Source organism: Grus americana, chromosome 7, assembly GCF_028858705.1.
Source record: "Grus americana isolate bGruAme1 chromosome 7, bGruAme1.mat, whole genome shotgun sequence".
NCBI classification, from domain to species: Eukaryota; Metazoa; Chordata; class Aves; order Gruiformes; family Gruidae; genus Grus; species Grus americana.
In genome coordinates this window covers 24,733,516-24,749,185 of record NC_072858.1, presented here as the reverse complement: position 1 = coordinate 24,749,185, position 15,670 = coordinate 24,733,516, and the positions used below count along the sequence as shown (strand labels likewise).

The window sequence follows — 15,670 nt, the reverse complement described above, 5'->3', positions numbered from 1 at the left end:
AATTAACAGTGTTTTCTTCTATGAAGTGGCAAATATATGAAAAAGCTAGTCACTATTTAAAAAAAAAGGTAGAATATTACAGTAACAAAAAATAAAAAAAGGAAAGCAATAGTAAGAACTATAAACTAATTGGTAAACTAATTTTCTTTGGGGTTTTTTTGTGGGTTTTGGGTATGTTTTTTATGAGGGATGGATTTGTTTTGTTTTATGGAAGACACGCTGAATCTCACACCTTGCATTTTCTACAAGTAAATATGCTAGCTTCAATGTTGGGATTGTTGACAAGTGAGGTTCCTACAACAGGCGGCCATCGTGCTCCAAGATACTGGTACGGGATGCCAGCACTCCAGAAGTGTCAAGTTTCCATAGAACTCTCTACAAAGTTACAGATAGCATCACACCCCATCTCTACTTCCACAACACTTCCTTGCATTCACACACATCTGTTAGCTTTCTCTTTCTTTCCGCAGCACAGACAATAATCTTGCTGCTATGGGCTGAAGACCACACATGAAAATACTGAGACTATACAGGCCATAGGTCACTTGAATGAAGAACCATTTGGATCTTCTGTATGGAAAAATATGAATGAAAGACACTGCAATGCTAAAAGGCACATTTCAAGAATCCACTCATTTGTTTTGTCAGAGTTAAAAGCATCATGATGAAAGAATTAAGCTCCTTTGTGAAATGGATCCATCACGTAGAAACTTTAGTGGGAGACTTTAGCATTATCAATTATTCACGTGTGAAGGAAATTTTTATAAATTAACATTGCTACTGTCAGAATGTTGTTTTATTTGCACGCGTTTAACAAAATGTTGCCTTCTTCCACCTACACTCACTAGAAATAGAGCAAACATTTCAGTTTTTTCATAAAGCCACAGAAATACTGCTCTCCTAAACTCCAAACCTTCAATTTAATAAAGGGAGGCATTTCAAGTCTGAGTAGAAGCTGTATCTTACTTCTTGAATCTTTCACTGTGAAGTTTATTACTTCAATTATTGTAATACATCAAGTCTAGAGTAAGACAAGATCTATAAGCAGAACATGTGATCACGACAGGCACCAGCTGTAACACTCATTCATCTACTGGTGTCTGTATTTGTTACAAAAGAGGTGGAAGACTTCACTCGAGTGAGCTCAAACAATCCTTTTCTGTCCCACATGGATACCACATCAATATCCACTTTTGTGAGAGACTAGTCTTCCAGAAAATATTTGTTTTAAAAGAAGAGAACTGGAATACTCAATTTGTTTGCTATATTTAAGAAAATATTCTTCAGATTTTCCCTTGAAAACATATACTTGGTATTTATGGGCAGGCTTCTTGTGTTATGAACAATGATTCAGTGGAAAAAACCCAATTCTTGAAGTGGCAACAGCATTACTGCTAACCATTCGCTCTTTTTATGAACAGATTTGTTTACATTTCAGAGTTCAATTCAAAGTATGGACATTATCTTTTAGAGTGTTGCCCTGTGAGTGGTAACCTATAAGGGAAGGAAAGGATTGTCAGCTGGATGAATTTTGCCACAGCAGAAACCATTATGACACAATATACAATAAAACTCAAGCTAGAACAACTCAGCTCCTGCTAACGCAACTACTCTGAATGTGGATGCTGACAAGCTCTACAGCAAGACTTCTAATTCTTTGCCACATATAATTAAGTGCCCCAAAAGGATTGATGAGCTTTAACACAACTGCTTAGGAAACATATGGGATAGTGATTTAGCTTACTGATTTAGCTAACCCTGGGATGAGCCCCAGGAACCTCTGTGTCACAGACAAGATACAGTAATGCCAGGGCATGCATAGTAACGGAAGTGCAATTCTGCACGTTGTGTGTCCACCCTCACTCAAGATAAGCAAACTTCAGTGTGTCAACTTGAGCTTAGAAACCTGACCTAGCTCCATAGTGTAAATGTACATGATGTCCTTGCATAGTAACACAGGGCCCTTTCAGGGAGCACTCTCAATCTGAGTGCAAAAACTCTACATTAAAATTTATTACTACTAGGTTGTGTGTGTAAAGTTACCATCAGGTTATACTGACAAATGTATTCCTGTAATTCAAGAACAGACATAAAGAAGGTGGGAATGTTTTTTGGGGGGGCAAAACAGATTAGCAGATCTATACAGAAAAAGTGCTAGAAAAGGATCTCAGAGGAGCCAGTCAGGGTAAAACACCTGGACTGTTTATACTGTGGTGCCACTAAGACCACATACAAAGAAAAAGAAATGAAATTAGACAGTATCTGAAGGCACTCATGCTCTTCTGAGGCCTGGGCAGAAATACAGCCCATTCACATGTCACAAAAGCCATGCTCAGACTATTTAAGAAACCAGCAATACTGCTAAAAAAGCATGCCACAAGGCACCACTGCATGCCTACGATGTCCTCCTCCACTTTCCACTAGTTTCTTTTCTATTTATTAATTTGTTATGCTTATCTATAAAACTAACCTAAAAAAATCCTGAGTAGTCTGCACAAGAGCCTGTATGAATAAGGGTATTCGCTGCTGTGAAAACATGGAATGATTTGTAAGGTTGATTTTATGTCCTTATTTTGAGCAAAGCTACAGGCAATTGCCAGGGTTAGGTGTAGGAGGGCATCACTGCTGTACAATGGTATATGGTGATAAAATTATTTTCAGGATATTACTGATTCTTTGCAAATCACTGACTGTTTTGGCATTAAGCTCTATGTAGCAGCCCACATTTTATAATTACCAAATTCTTGGGGTTTTTAATTTAATTTTATTTTAACTTACTGCTACTGGATATACAATAATCTCAGTTTTTTAAAAGCAGGAGAAGTTTACATTCTTGGAAGAAAGTAGACATATCCATGTATGCAATTCTGAGTTGCTAAACAATGTAAAAGAAAACCACAAAACAACCTTAAAAAAAAAAAAGCTTTGCATGCCAATTCAAAAATAGGATAAAACAATGGAAGCAGCATTGATTTTCCTTTTTTCATGTGGGATTTTCAACTCCACAAACCCTAATCTATCGAGATACCACTTACAAAATAGCAAACTGATTTCTGGGAAGCATACAGTCTTTCTTCAGCTTGCCCTCTTCTTCACCAGCAGCACCAAACCAGACATACAGACTCAGGCCTCGAGACAGGTACTATTCTCACACACTGTCAATTGTTTCATCCCTTTAGGCTTTACCGTCCCAAAATCTAGATAATTGATTAATTTTTTTTTCCTTATATCTTTTAATCTCCAATTCACCATCATTAGAATATTTATACAATTCTACGCTAGGTCTTCCACAGCCATTCAAATAAGTAAAGAAAGGTTTTCTGGTTTAATATCAGGGGCTCAAACTAAGAAAAAAATGATAGTCCCTAAAGGTTTACCTACTTGAGGAAAAACTCATTGCTCAGCAACTACAAAAAAACAAACAAACAAACAAAAAAATCAAAGAAAGAGTTTATATTAAGTTTAGGAAATAATTCTGAATAAATTACAATCATACATCCTCATCTGAAACACAGTGTTCAGCTCCTGGGAGCCAGAAACAGGTCTCCATAATTGCAGGTAGATCCAGCGTATGAAAAGAGAGTAAGAAAATTGGGACCGTGAAATTTAGAGCCAGAATGCAACAAATGTGAAAACCAAATATTACTCACAAAACAAATAGATACCATATTTAATATAAGAGTGAAAAAAAGGAAGGATAAAGTTACTAAGAGAAAATAGAAATCTATGCACACATGCTGTATTTGGGCTTGTCCGCATTGGAAAGTAAATATACAGTAAACTAGATCGTAATACAGTATGTACTCCATGGTAACTTCTGGAAAGGCTATACCTGGAGCTTATCCAGGTTTTTAGTATGAAAGTACATCTTGCAGCACGTTCACAGTGGTGTGCAGAGTACTTGTAATAGTAGAGTGACTACCATGCTGTAAACTCACCCTTACTCACCATTTCCCAGTTTCTGCAGGCAAGCCTTAGGACTCCAAAGCCTTTGCACACATTAACCTATTCCACTTCAAAAGTTATATGCATTTCCTCAACCTACCCACACTAACGAGATCCATATGGAGTCAGCCTGGCATTCTACATTCACATCATTGCTCACTACATGTCGATCATCTCATATGAACTCACGCTTTCTAGAACAAATATCTAGCTTCTAGCATCAGGAAGGACAGAGAACAATTGCTCAGTGTCTCTCATACAATGGGGACTAAAGGACATCAAATAAAACTACCAGGTGGCAAGTTCAAAACAACAAAGTACTTCATACATACACTACTGACGTGTATGACTCACCATACCAAGATGCCACAAATGTAGAAGTTCAAAAAAACTATTATTTACACTTGGAAAAGACTCATAAACCTCAAGAACTTGAGCAACATGCTACCACCTTTACCTGAGGAACACCTTGAGCTGCAGATTACTGAAAGCTGAGTCAGTATTTTGTGCACATTTCTCTATACCATGATCTCCTACTCTTCCTTTAGCACTTGTCTTACTCTATCAGCTTGCTCTCTCAAGAGTTGTAAATGTTGCTCTTATTTTGTCCCACAGGTTTTTTTCTCATTTATATTTCTCTCTTTTATTCTGTTGAAGAAAATATTTTAAAGAAAATAAACAGTATCTAAGTAGCAGTTTATATATGTTTAAATATCTAATGAGTGACATAAAAGGAAGGGGGGGAAAGGAGTTTATTTAATCAACATCATTGATTTAAAGCAAATAGAGGGGATGAGGTTAATTCTTGGTTTTGAACTTAAAAGGAAAATCAATAACAATAACTTTGTCCAACCCATGCCTGAACAGTGGTATTAAACAACCTCCCTGTATCTTGGGAGAGCACCTTAAACTATCAAGATCAATCAGAGCACAAAGTACTCCTAAACAAAGCATTGCTCAAAGTAGCTCAGCTCCCATTCAGCTAAAACCAACTGTCAATACTCCTGCTATGTCACAGCTGGAGCAGCACGACCATCTCTGAAAGCAGACTTACCCAACTGCTTTTGAGCCAGTCGTAAACAGCTACGAATGCATGCAATAGCAGCTTTGAAAGTGATAATAAATGTTGTGCATTTCATAGCAAGTTAAGTAGTTTTCTTCATTTCTCTCACGTACACCACTTCTTGGGAGAATTCACTTAAATCCACAGGAATTTCCCTAAATCTAAATCCATTTTGACAAAGCAGCATCTTGAAAGTGTGCTTAATTTTGCATCTGACTTGCTAGTAGCTGAAAATTTATTTTCTGAAATGAAGTTACCTTTCTGCCTTTTTTTTTTTTGAATTAGCTTGCTGAAGTCAGATGACAATCTTTTTATTAAAAAAAGAGCCCACTGTAATATTTATATTAAAAATTCAAATACCCATTATCAACATATGACTAATAAAATTTTAACAAAATTTTAATTAGTAAGTATACAGTATTGTCAACATAATGCATTCAAATATTTAGTACTAAACTTATTGGGTGGTCTTATTCACATATAACAATCTCTTATAAAAATCTGTGAGGTATATAGCAAAAATATGAGCAAAATTGGAGAAAAATTACACTTAGATTTACTGCTACATTTAAACAACCAGCCATATGCACTCACATTAGCACAAGGCAAATCAACCGCCACTAGTCTGGGGCTCTTAACAGCCAACAGTCACTGAACTTCAACCACATACGTCTGGAGAAAATGATTTGTTTGCTTTATTGTGCTTAACCAATGCTACCCTTTCAGGAAAACCACACTGTAAACCAAATGGGGTATCCCACATCCTAACAAAGTACCTTAAATATGCTGAATAAAAACACAAGCAGCATTACCTACAGTGGACTAAACTCCTTTATAACATGCTCTTTGCCCTCTCTCTCATTTGATTTCCTTCCATATTGTGAAAAAAAAGTCACACCTCCTATGTATGACAACAGCTGCGGATTGTACTGTTGCTGCTTTTTAGACGATTTATGAGGTCCATGACTCAGTTGTAAAGGCCCATGTGACTGGGGGCTACCAAATCCTGCAGCTCATCAGCAGGAAAGATTCTGAGAATGACAAGATGAATTTTTCCATTTTACATCAAATTACAATACACAACAGAAATCTTCCGTGTGGCACAAGCAAATTAAACTATAAAAGAAAAGACAAAGTATAGAGAACAATATCTTGAAGAAAGTTGAGGTCTACGGAGATTTTAAAAAGGGATCTCTCTGGAGATTAAACCAACCACCTTTGCAGTATAAGTCCTCTGCTTCCATACACTTGAAAACCAGGATTTTATTGCCAACACGGCGGTAATGTGGCAAGTTAGAGGGAACAAAGATGACAGAAGAATAAAATCCAATTTTTCTGCCCCATTATTACCAAAACAGCAGAGAGTATTCTGGGGCTGAAGGAACTGTGGTGTTCCATTATTTGAAACATTATGCCAAACAAGGCTATACAAAATAAAACAAAGACAGATCAACCATATGTATGTGCTTTTATGATGCATTTCAGGTAAAAAAAATACTTGATATCAGACATTAGAAGCTAAGAGCTTTTAGAAAATAGACTATAAAGTTCAATATAAAAAACAGCATACAGAGAAATTTTGGGAAAGCTGTCTTCTCATCAGAGGTTTTGGTAATGAAAAAACTTTACGGCTATTACAAAGCAAAATGATTCATTAATAATAATCCTTGACATCTGGGTAGCACTAGGTAGTTTATTATAATATATTCTCAAACATTTGCAGCTCTTGTGGCAATAAACACTACTGATGTGGAAGATCAACCCACAATGTTTCGCAGGATTTCTAAAAGCTTTTCATTCTTTTTAAACAAGAGAGTTTAATTTGAGAACTGCTTTTATGCCTGCTCTAAAACTTCTTGCTCATTTGTCGTATCAGGCAAATATTAACTCCTAATTTGCACAGGGCTTATTTTTGAACCATCATCCATTTCAGGGCAATCATAATTTCTGCGTATTGCTAGGCAAACTTATCAGTGAAGGCAAACAGAACTCCAAAGCAAATATTACACATGTAGAATTTACAGCTAACATGCTTTATGCATTTCATCAAAACTTCCATATTTAGCCAGAGCTCTTCAACTTGAAGAGACTATAAACACATTCCAGATTTAGCCCAAAAATCTGTACAGGATTGTCTCTAAGATTTTGCCTAATTCATAACGCAAATTTTTAGTTTATTGATGTCATAATAAGTATTTAATCTTACTTCAATTAAAATAATTAAGGGATACATGCAAAACATAAGAGTACGCACAATGTAACTGATTTTTCTTTTTATTTGGCTGTGGGCTACTGTTGCCCTTCTAGTATAGATGAGTCACTCTGCAACGTTGATTTTTTTTGTCAGTGGCCGTATCAACAAACCAAGGTTCTTATTACCTCAATCCCCCTTTTCTTGTTGCACTAAAACCAGAAATTGATTTCCATTGGACATTTTGAATTGGCAAAACTAAGAACACACATATGCTACCTAAAGGGCACATACACTCAATAATATTAAGACTTTTGGGGGGTTTGTTTTTCTTGGTTTAAGAGTCTTCCAGCTACCAGTGGAAGCAGCTTCCACAAGCTCAAAATAAAGCTATGCATATTCTATTAATTTAAAACTAAAATCTACCCACTGTTAAAATTATAAAAATTGAAAACATTGCTGAATTGTAACAAGAGGACAATACAGTATTGTAAAAGTGATGCAATATTAAGTAGTATCTGTTTACAATAAAATGTAGGTGACTACTTTTAGCATTATAATATATATGGTACTAATAAGAATGAAAAGACAAGATGATGATTGAACTTAGATTTTTTTGAAAAAACTCTTACTGGCTATGACAATACTGCTCAATTATTGTTAGGAGGAGGAGAAAATGACTTTCCAAATCCAAACTGATGCATCAGTTGTATATGCACAAATACATTTATGTTATGAGTAGAAAGGAGGAAGCAAGAGCAAAGTCATAGGTTTGCTACTCTCCAGTCTAACTGGGCTGCAATAAGGAGAACGGGGGGAAATGTGGTGGTGCTCTTCCTTCCTGACAATATGTCACTCAGCACCAAAATACCCTGTACTCTGTCAAATGGTATGAATTATTCTCCCAAAGAGGGAAAAAAGAGGAGGCAAGGATGACTCTGACTCCAGGTTAAATATATATTGACTGTGATTCAACTATAGCTTTTTTAGCTATTATAGCCATTCAGCTTAGAAAATGGAATTCATGTCCTCAGTGGCATGCTAGGTGTTGCCTTCTACATGTGAAAGTCTAAATCCACCCTTGAATTTTCTACTTACTTGCTATTATATTGTACAGTCAGAATTAAAAATTTTGCCTTCAGGGCAGATATTAACTGTTGAGTCTCTTTCTAGTTGGTAATACAAGCTTAAAACAATTATGGCTTAACAAAATCTATTTTCAAATCTAAAACCAACAGCTTGAACACTGTGGAAAACACAGTAAATGCTCTGCCAGTGTTCACAAGTGAGCTGTACTTGTATTAATATTATCACAATTTTTCTGAAAACAAAGTATTGAAGTATGTGTATTCTTTTTATGCAAAAGAGTAACAGACACAATGTTATAACATGCCCAGAAGCATTTTTTCCTAACATCTGAAGATTTATATTTTCCTTTTTCACCTCTAGCACTTTTGTCTTACTTTTCATTATTGTTCACATTTTTCTTCTCTCACTAGGTCAAAAATCAGGAATGAGAGGTGCAAGCCATGAATCTTTTGAACTTAAAAGCTGCAATAGTAAATTATCAGCTCAAAGGTCCTCCTAGTCCAGTATCGCATCCCAACAGCAGCCACAAGTGGATGTCTAGACAAGAGTAAAACAAGAGAAGCACATACAATACTCTTCCAGCTGCCAGCTATTTTCAGCTTAGAGGATTTCCTACAGAGATCTGCAGTTGCAGGAAGACTCAAGTACTCTTTTGATACTCCTCCCTGTCAGGTCAGTGGTGACATGACTGCTAGTGATATGAAAATTAGCAGACACAATCAGATCATTTATTCATTGGCAAACTAACCTCCAGAGTTATACAAGTCTCATATTCCTCGGTTACATGATTTCTACATATCATCAGTTTTTGCTGCTGTACCCCTATCTTCCAACCTGTGGTATCACTTCATCAACAGAGCAGCCAGTAATCACTTATTTTAAAAACAAAATTGAAATTAACTTTTCTTACAGATGAGATCAACTGAAACTAGTGTCTGAAAAAAAAAAAAAGACAAAAAAAGAAGACAGACTATTCTAGCAAACAGTTATCACCGAAAGACAGCAGCATGTCTGTAATTCTTTAAAATAGGCTATTTGCTTAGGTAGCATGACTGAAATTTCATATAAAATTGATGTGCTAGATGGACTGAATAAAGTAGACAATGTGCCTCCAATTACAGGGGGTTTTAATACCCTTTTCTGATACTTATCTACTAAATGATAATATTGAATGTTTTCTGTTGTTCTTTTTACCACTGTAAAACACTTCGTACAACTCTGCAACTGGGCAGATTACTATGTGGACATTTTTACTCAAAAGAAAAGAAAGAATACACCTGCTTTCAATTCTACTGACATAATTTTATCATCATACTGATAAAATTAAGAACTTATTAAATTCATATTCTGAAGGTCTGGGGGCTTTGTAATACAAAGAAGTTCAATGCTTTAAAAATAATTAGGATCTGATTATTTTATTTAAAGTATTTACTGTATGAATGTCCAAACATTTGATTCTGCTGCAATACAAACCTCTCAGTATTCTATATAGGAGGCCATTCTGAAAAATTTTAACATTTTCTGTTCCTCTTCCATGAACTACGTTTTGCACTCACGCTGTTAGAGAGAGATGCATTAGAGGCAGGTCATGTGATTTCCCTCATGTCAACAAATGATGGCTCAATTAGGCAGATAAGAATCTACAGCCCTCAGCAGAAACTCTCTTCTGTCCATTCTCAGCAGTATAAAGAAGCACTTAGGGACAGCACTAGTTTCTGGGGAATGAATACTTGCTATCCTTTATATACACGCTCATTGAAAATTCCTCTTTTTCTTCAAAGAAAATTGGATCCTTCATGTTGTTGAAAATTTTCAATCACTTACAGTTTGTAAATTTTTTTGCTACATTCAGCTACAGTTCATCATTAAAATCAATAAAACGGTGAGGAATTTTAAAATTAACACATTGCTCTACTAATTCCAAATCATCTCTTGGAAATAAGGTCTCTTAATCAGTAAATGAATAAAAACTCTAAGTTTTGACTCCAGTCCTCAAAGGAGAGGGGAAATTCATATTTAAGGATGAAATTCATTCTTACCTTACTTTGCTGTGATCAGGTGCCTTGAGAACTCCAAATACAAAGAGTGCCAATGATAGTAAGCCCAGCTATAAATGCCAATATTCTCCTGGGTGCTCTCAATGGATGATAAGGTTGTTTCTGCTTCGTTCCAATTACTCGTACCATCTTCCATGCCCACTACCTGCCATTGTTTTGCTGAATTTCTTAATTTTAACCCTACTGTGAAGAGAAATCTATTAAAAAAACTGTGGTCTCTCACTTCAGGTTATGCAGAGGGAGCGAGATAGAAAATTCCATACCTCTCTTCTTTCTCCCATTTCTTCCATTTGTCTCATTCTTTAAGATTTTATGACTCTTTATAATGCTTAGCCTTTACTTTTCACAAAACACCTCAGTGTTGTTCAGCACCAATTATACTCCATATGGTCTTAAAAAGACATGTTCAGAGGCATATGCTGAGGCATATTTCATGCTAAATACTGTTAACTGCTGTTCCCCACCATTTTCAAATTTGCAGGAAAGTATTGTTATACTGCATCTGGCAGTAGCATAATTGGCAAAAAACTATTAGGAGCAGTGGCATTCTGCAAAACAACTTCAGTAACTTTAGCATAAAAAGTGGTAATGAGACCACTACAGATCTTCAATTATTATTGTGATTTACAAAGGACTTTGCAATATGTATGGACTGTGAGGTCTGAGTATGCTGATATTTATGGGCCAGTTATTTATTAAATGATTTTGCCTGAGCAGCTACATTATTTAGAAACATGAAAACCCCACCATTGTCCTTAACCAACATAGTTCTGCCAATAAAAAGTTTGGTGCAAGTATGATTAGACTGGGAAGGTGACAGCATTTCTGCTGATGTAGCAGCTGTTAGAAACTGTCTCCACAGTAGGGTGCTTATGCCACAGAGAAGTGTAAATCCCCAGGAGGGTTTTCCACAGCAGCTGCATCAGCAAAATCCTTCTATTGTGGACAAAATCTAAGTGCCCTTAGCTTTTGTTTAAGTCAAACCTTTGCAAGGATTAGTACTGGTGTTTTTATCTTGTTCACATTGCTAAAATAATGTTTTAGCAAGTCAAGTCCTACCTGCTACCATGATTGCCTGGATGTGTCTTGGAAAAAAACAATGTCTACTTCTATTTCTCCTCTCTTTTCTTCTAAACCATTGCTCATTACCTATTTAGAGAATATAGTATTTCCTTAAGTATTCTATTCCTAATTACTTCAGAAAAAAGGATGACAATCTTTCTTTTGACCAAACCAGACAGTCTGAAGCACTTTTACCAAGCAGGTGACCCAGCACACTGCTGATTGAGCATTAGCCCCACAACTAGGAAGATTAAAGCCACACCAAAAACCTGCTCAGCCCTGTCTTTAGGGCACAGTTCCAGTCTTTAAAAAGAAACTCAGAAAACACCACGAAGATCTCAACGAAAGCAGACGTCCCTTGAGAAAGGGGAAAGGTCTTTTTCTCTGTTGCACCAAGGCCAATCCAGGATCTGTCCTATGTCCTGTAGCCTCTTTGAAATGAACTCCCAGATCCTATATTTGGAATCAGTCAATTCCTTTTTCAAATAAACCCAATAACAAACAAGGCTGGCTGGACTTAGCCCTTCTGCCTCCTAAAGGGCTAAAGAATCTATTACACAGTTGTAAAAAGCCCAATCTGCAAGGCATACTATTAACGTGTTTAATACATTGTCACTGCAAATCTGTGCAGAAGCATTTTTGCAAAAACACTTTTTTAAGCAGACAATGGCTAAGCACAATGTAGCACACTAAAAATGACTTGACAGATTTTTGGGATATGGATGAGCTATGCTGTAAAAACATTTTTATTTTTTTAAATTATAATTGTTTGCAGAATCAAAAAGTAGCCTTCAGGCTAGCAGGATAGCCTGCTTGTAACCCCTGCTATTTCATAACACCTGTAGTCTACAGCGTAGATCAATGCCATTCAGTACAGTTAACCTTTTGAGCTAAGAGGAAGCATATAGGAATCCTCTTGCACTATGTACACATATTTTAACATTCTATAATTGTAGTGCAAAAGTTATGGTCTTTGAAATAATAAGCACAAATAAGATCATTTCAAAGCAAATCATTAATCATAACTTTTTGCATGGAAAAAAAGTTTTGTATTTAAACAACTGCACTGTCCCTATTGCACACGTAAACAATAAATGAAGCTATAATTTCAACTTCAGACCAAGTAGTGGACTACCATAAACAGCTTAACTCAGCTCTCAAGTTACACACATGCACATAGTTTTTGCTGTTAAAAATTAACCTTCTTCATGTAAAACAGAGCACAATTGCTGTAGTATTTATCTGCTGGTTTGAATGTGGCAGTTGATGACAGACACAAAGAATACATATTCTAGGGTTATGCAGACTATGACATCTCCACGTGTTAATGAGATCAACTCCTTTAGAAGAAAGGTGGAACCCCAAAAATTTCAATCAACTGTATAAAGCAGTGACTACCAATTTATTATTAATTTTGGTAGTTAGCATCCAAAATAAGCAACTTGCCTCAAATTAGAAAAAAATCACAAATTTCAATTTTTAGTCTTTAGAACAGTCTTAAATTAATGATTCTTTTTAAACCTTATCAGAGAAATACTGAAACAAAAAAGAATTCAGGATAGAACCAATACTGTTTCAGCCAGAGATTCTAACTCCTCAACTTGCTGGTGCTTTAGTTTTGAGATTTTGCTCTAACAAAGTTGACATGGTAACAGACAAAATTCTTGTGCTCTCATAAAGACAGCATCTACTAAAGACTGACATGCAAGAGGACTTGCAGTAAAAATTTCCCTTCAAACTGACTCACCTCACCCCTTAGAGTATGAAGACTTCCCTTTTTAATTTACATTTAAATAGTGTGTTAAGTCTGCCCAGACTTTACATATGATTTGAAGCTCAATGTCCCTAAAGGCAGAAGCATCTGGGAGCAGAGGTCTCTGCAGTGGTCTGCGGGCGGCACGGCGGGTCCCTGTCCCTGGTGAACGCCTCTTCTCGCCAGTCCCCGGTCTGCTACAAAGCCCAATTCAGCCTTTGGAGACAAGTAGCTTGCAACCAAGAGACTGATTTAGTATTTCAACAGATTTACAAATTCTACTCATGAAATAAAAGCATGCCCTTGCCCCTCTTACAAGTCCCCACCCCCACCCCCTGCAAAAAAAAAAGCAATATACTTTTAAAAGGGTAATGCAATCACAACCATTATGTCAGTGAAAATTACACACTGGGTTTATCTCTGTAGGTATCTGTCAAATGCAAAGCGCACAACATCTTTGGAGTAATAATGATGTTTTATCATTTTAATTACAAACACTTTGAAAAAAATCCCTAAAGTGTACCAATTGGGGTGGTCTGAATTAACAGTAGCTTGATAGCCCAAGGGTAGCAAAAATAGATTGAGCTACCAAATTTCATAGTAGTTATAGCAGCTGTCTTCTTGCCTCAGGGAACCTGAGTATTTAACAAAGCAGACAGCTTGGCATTGGCATCTGATTAGTAATGTGGGTATTGTTGGACAGAATACACGCAGTTCTATTGTTTCACTGTTTGATTAGGAATTTGGAGCTATGAGCATCGTTTAGCTTTTTACAGCTAGCTTCTGTATGTTCACTTACAGGTACTGTAAAAGGATATTTTCTCACTTATCGTTTGCTGCAAGTAGGGAATATGGTCTTGAACATGATCGATGAAAGATGACAGGATTTAAATGTCAGGGTCAGTTGCCTCCCCGTTTCTGTGCCAAAATTTTGTTGAACTGACTGCATAAGTTTTTCTAATTGGGGAGAAAAGTGAATAAGGTGAAAGCCTGGTCTTCCCTTACCACAGGATACAAATTATTTGGAATTTAAAATCAATTTAAAACATCATTTATTCCAGTTTAACTTTACAAAGGAAAATTTCTTTTCACAAAAGAAGTCTCAGAGGAAAAATCCAACTGTTGGGGTTTCTGGGAGAGGGGGATTGATTTTTATTTTTCTAATCCAACAGTAGTCTGACAGTTTGGATAACCACTGGGAGTAAGAGAATCTTCGGTTCAAAACCGATCTGCTTAATGGTGAAAATCTTAGTTAACATGCTTTATCTAAAAAGGCTTGATCTCAGGGAATAACCTTAGCACAAACAACAATATTACTCTGAGGTTTGCGTTTGAACTTCATACAGCCAAAAAGACCCCCCACGTGGCTCTTCTCTCTTTCGTTCTTTAAGTATACATCACAAATTATTGGTGCTTGTTGGCAGAGTTCAAATCACTGAACTCATTGCAAATAGTCTACTTCAGCTAGAAGTACATTCTTTTACTCTATCAAATCCATCTGAGGTAATAAGACTTGATGTTTTATTCAACAGAGCTGAGGAAAATTGTTGCACAATAGGTTAATTCAAAATGGCAGCATAGAAAATGCATCTGTCAGTGGGGATCAAATTACAGGGCAAGCTCCTCTCAATGCTTAGAAAAACAAGTCTGCAGTTCTACAGATTATGTGCATGTGTGTGTTTAAAGGGGTGGGAAAGGAGCTAAATATCTGAGCTAACCTCCAATTAAAGTCAATCATAAAAACAGCCAATTTAATGAGTACGGATTTCTTTGGGTAATTATAACACCAACCACTTTTTTTCTCCCTCTCTTTTAAATCTGTAATTCTGCCTTCTTGTTATTGCTTGCTTTGTCATTAATCGCCTCAGGAACTTGATTTCCTAGCAACAGACTCTGCCACCAAACATTTGGCTCCTGTTCAACATTTTCTTTGTGAAAAATGGCACTGCTATTGCCGCCTGGCTGTTGCAGCTAGACTGGCTGTGTAAGTGCTCTAATAATGCATTCTTCTAAAAAACACCCCAAAATCACATGATAAAAGGAGCGATGACTGAGCTTCACTAATTACTGTGCTGAAGAAGTGGATCTGCAATTTAAAGGCTACTGGGGTAGGAGGAGAATGACAGGAAAGGGAACGTGTCTATTCTTCATATAAATAAATATAATTAATAACACAGAAGCAAACATTTAGAAATAAATATTTTTACCATGTTAGACAGATTCTCATTAATTTTCTATTACAGAAAAAGGAAGTACAATCTTTCTTAAAGGTTGATGATGTAATTTGCTGCATGAAGTACAAAGCGTTCATCTTCAAAGAATGACATCTTGAGGATCAAACTCCACAAAAAATTAGAAAAAAGTTTCTATTTCACTTTTCCACATAAGTTACTTGAGAAAACACTGACAAAATTGTTGATGCACGAGAAATGGTAGCATAATGCATACCACATCCTAAATATATCACAGAATGACATAACACATGCCAGTACCAGTTTAGACAAAGGTCT

The 15,670-nt window shown here is 36.3% G+C and overlaps 1 protein-coding gene across 2 annotated transcripts in view; it reads right to left on the bottom strand.

Annotated features, from left to right (window-relative positions):
- The window catches only part of ADK (adenosine kinase), a 294,428-nt gene that overhangs the window by 130,232 nt on the left and 148,526 nt on the right, over positions 1 to 15,670 (bottom strand). The window lies entirely within an intron of this gene.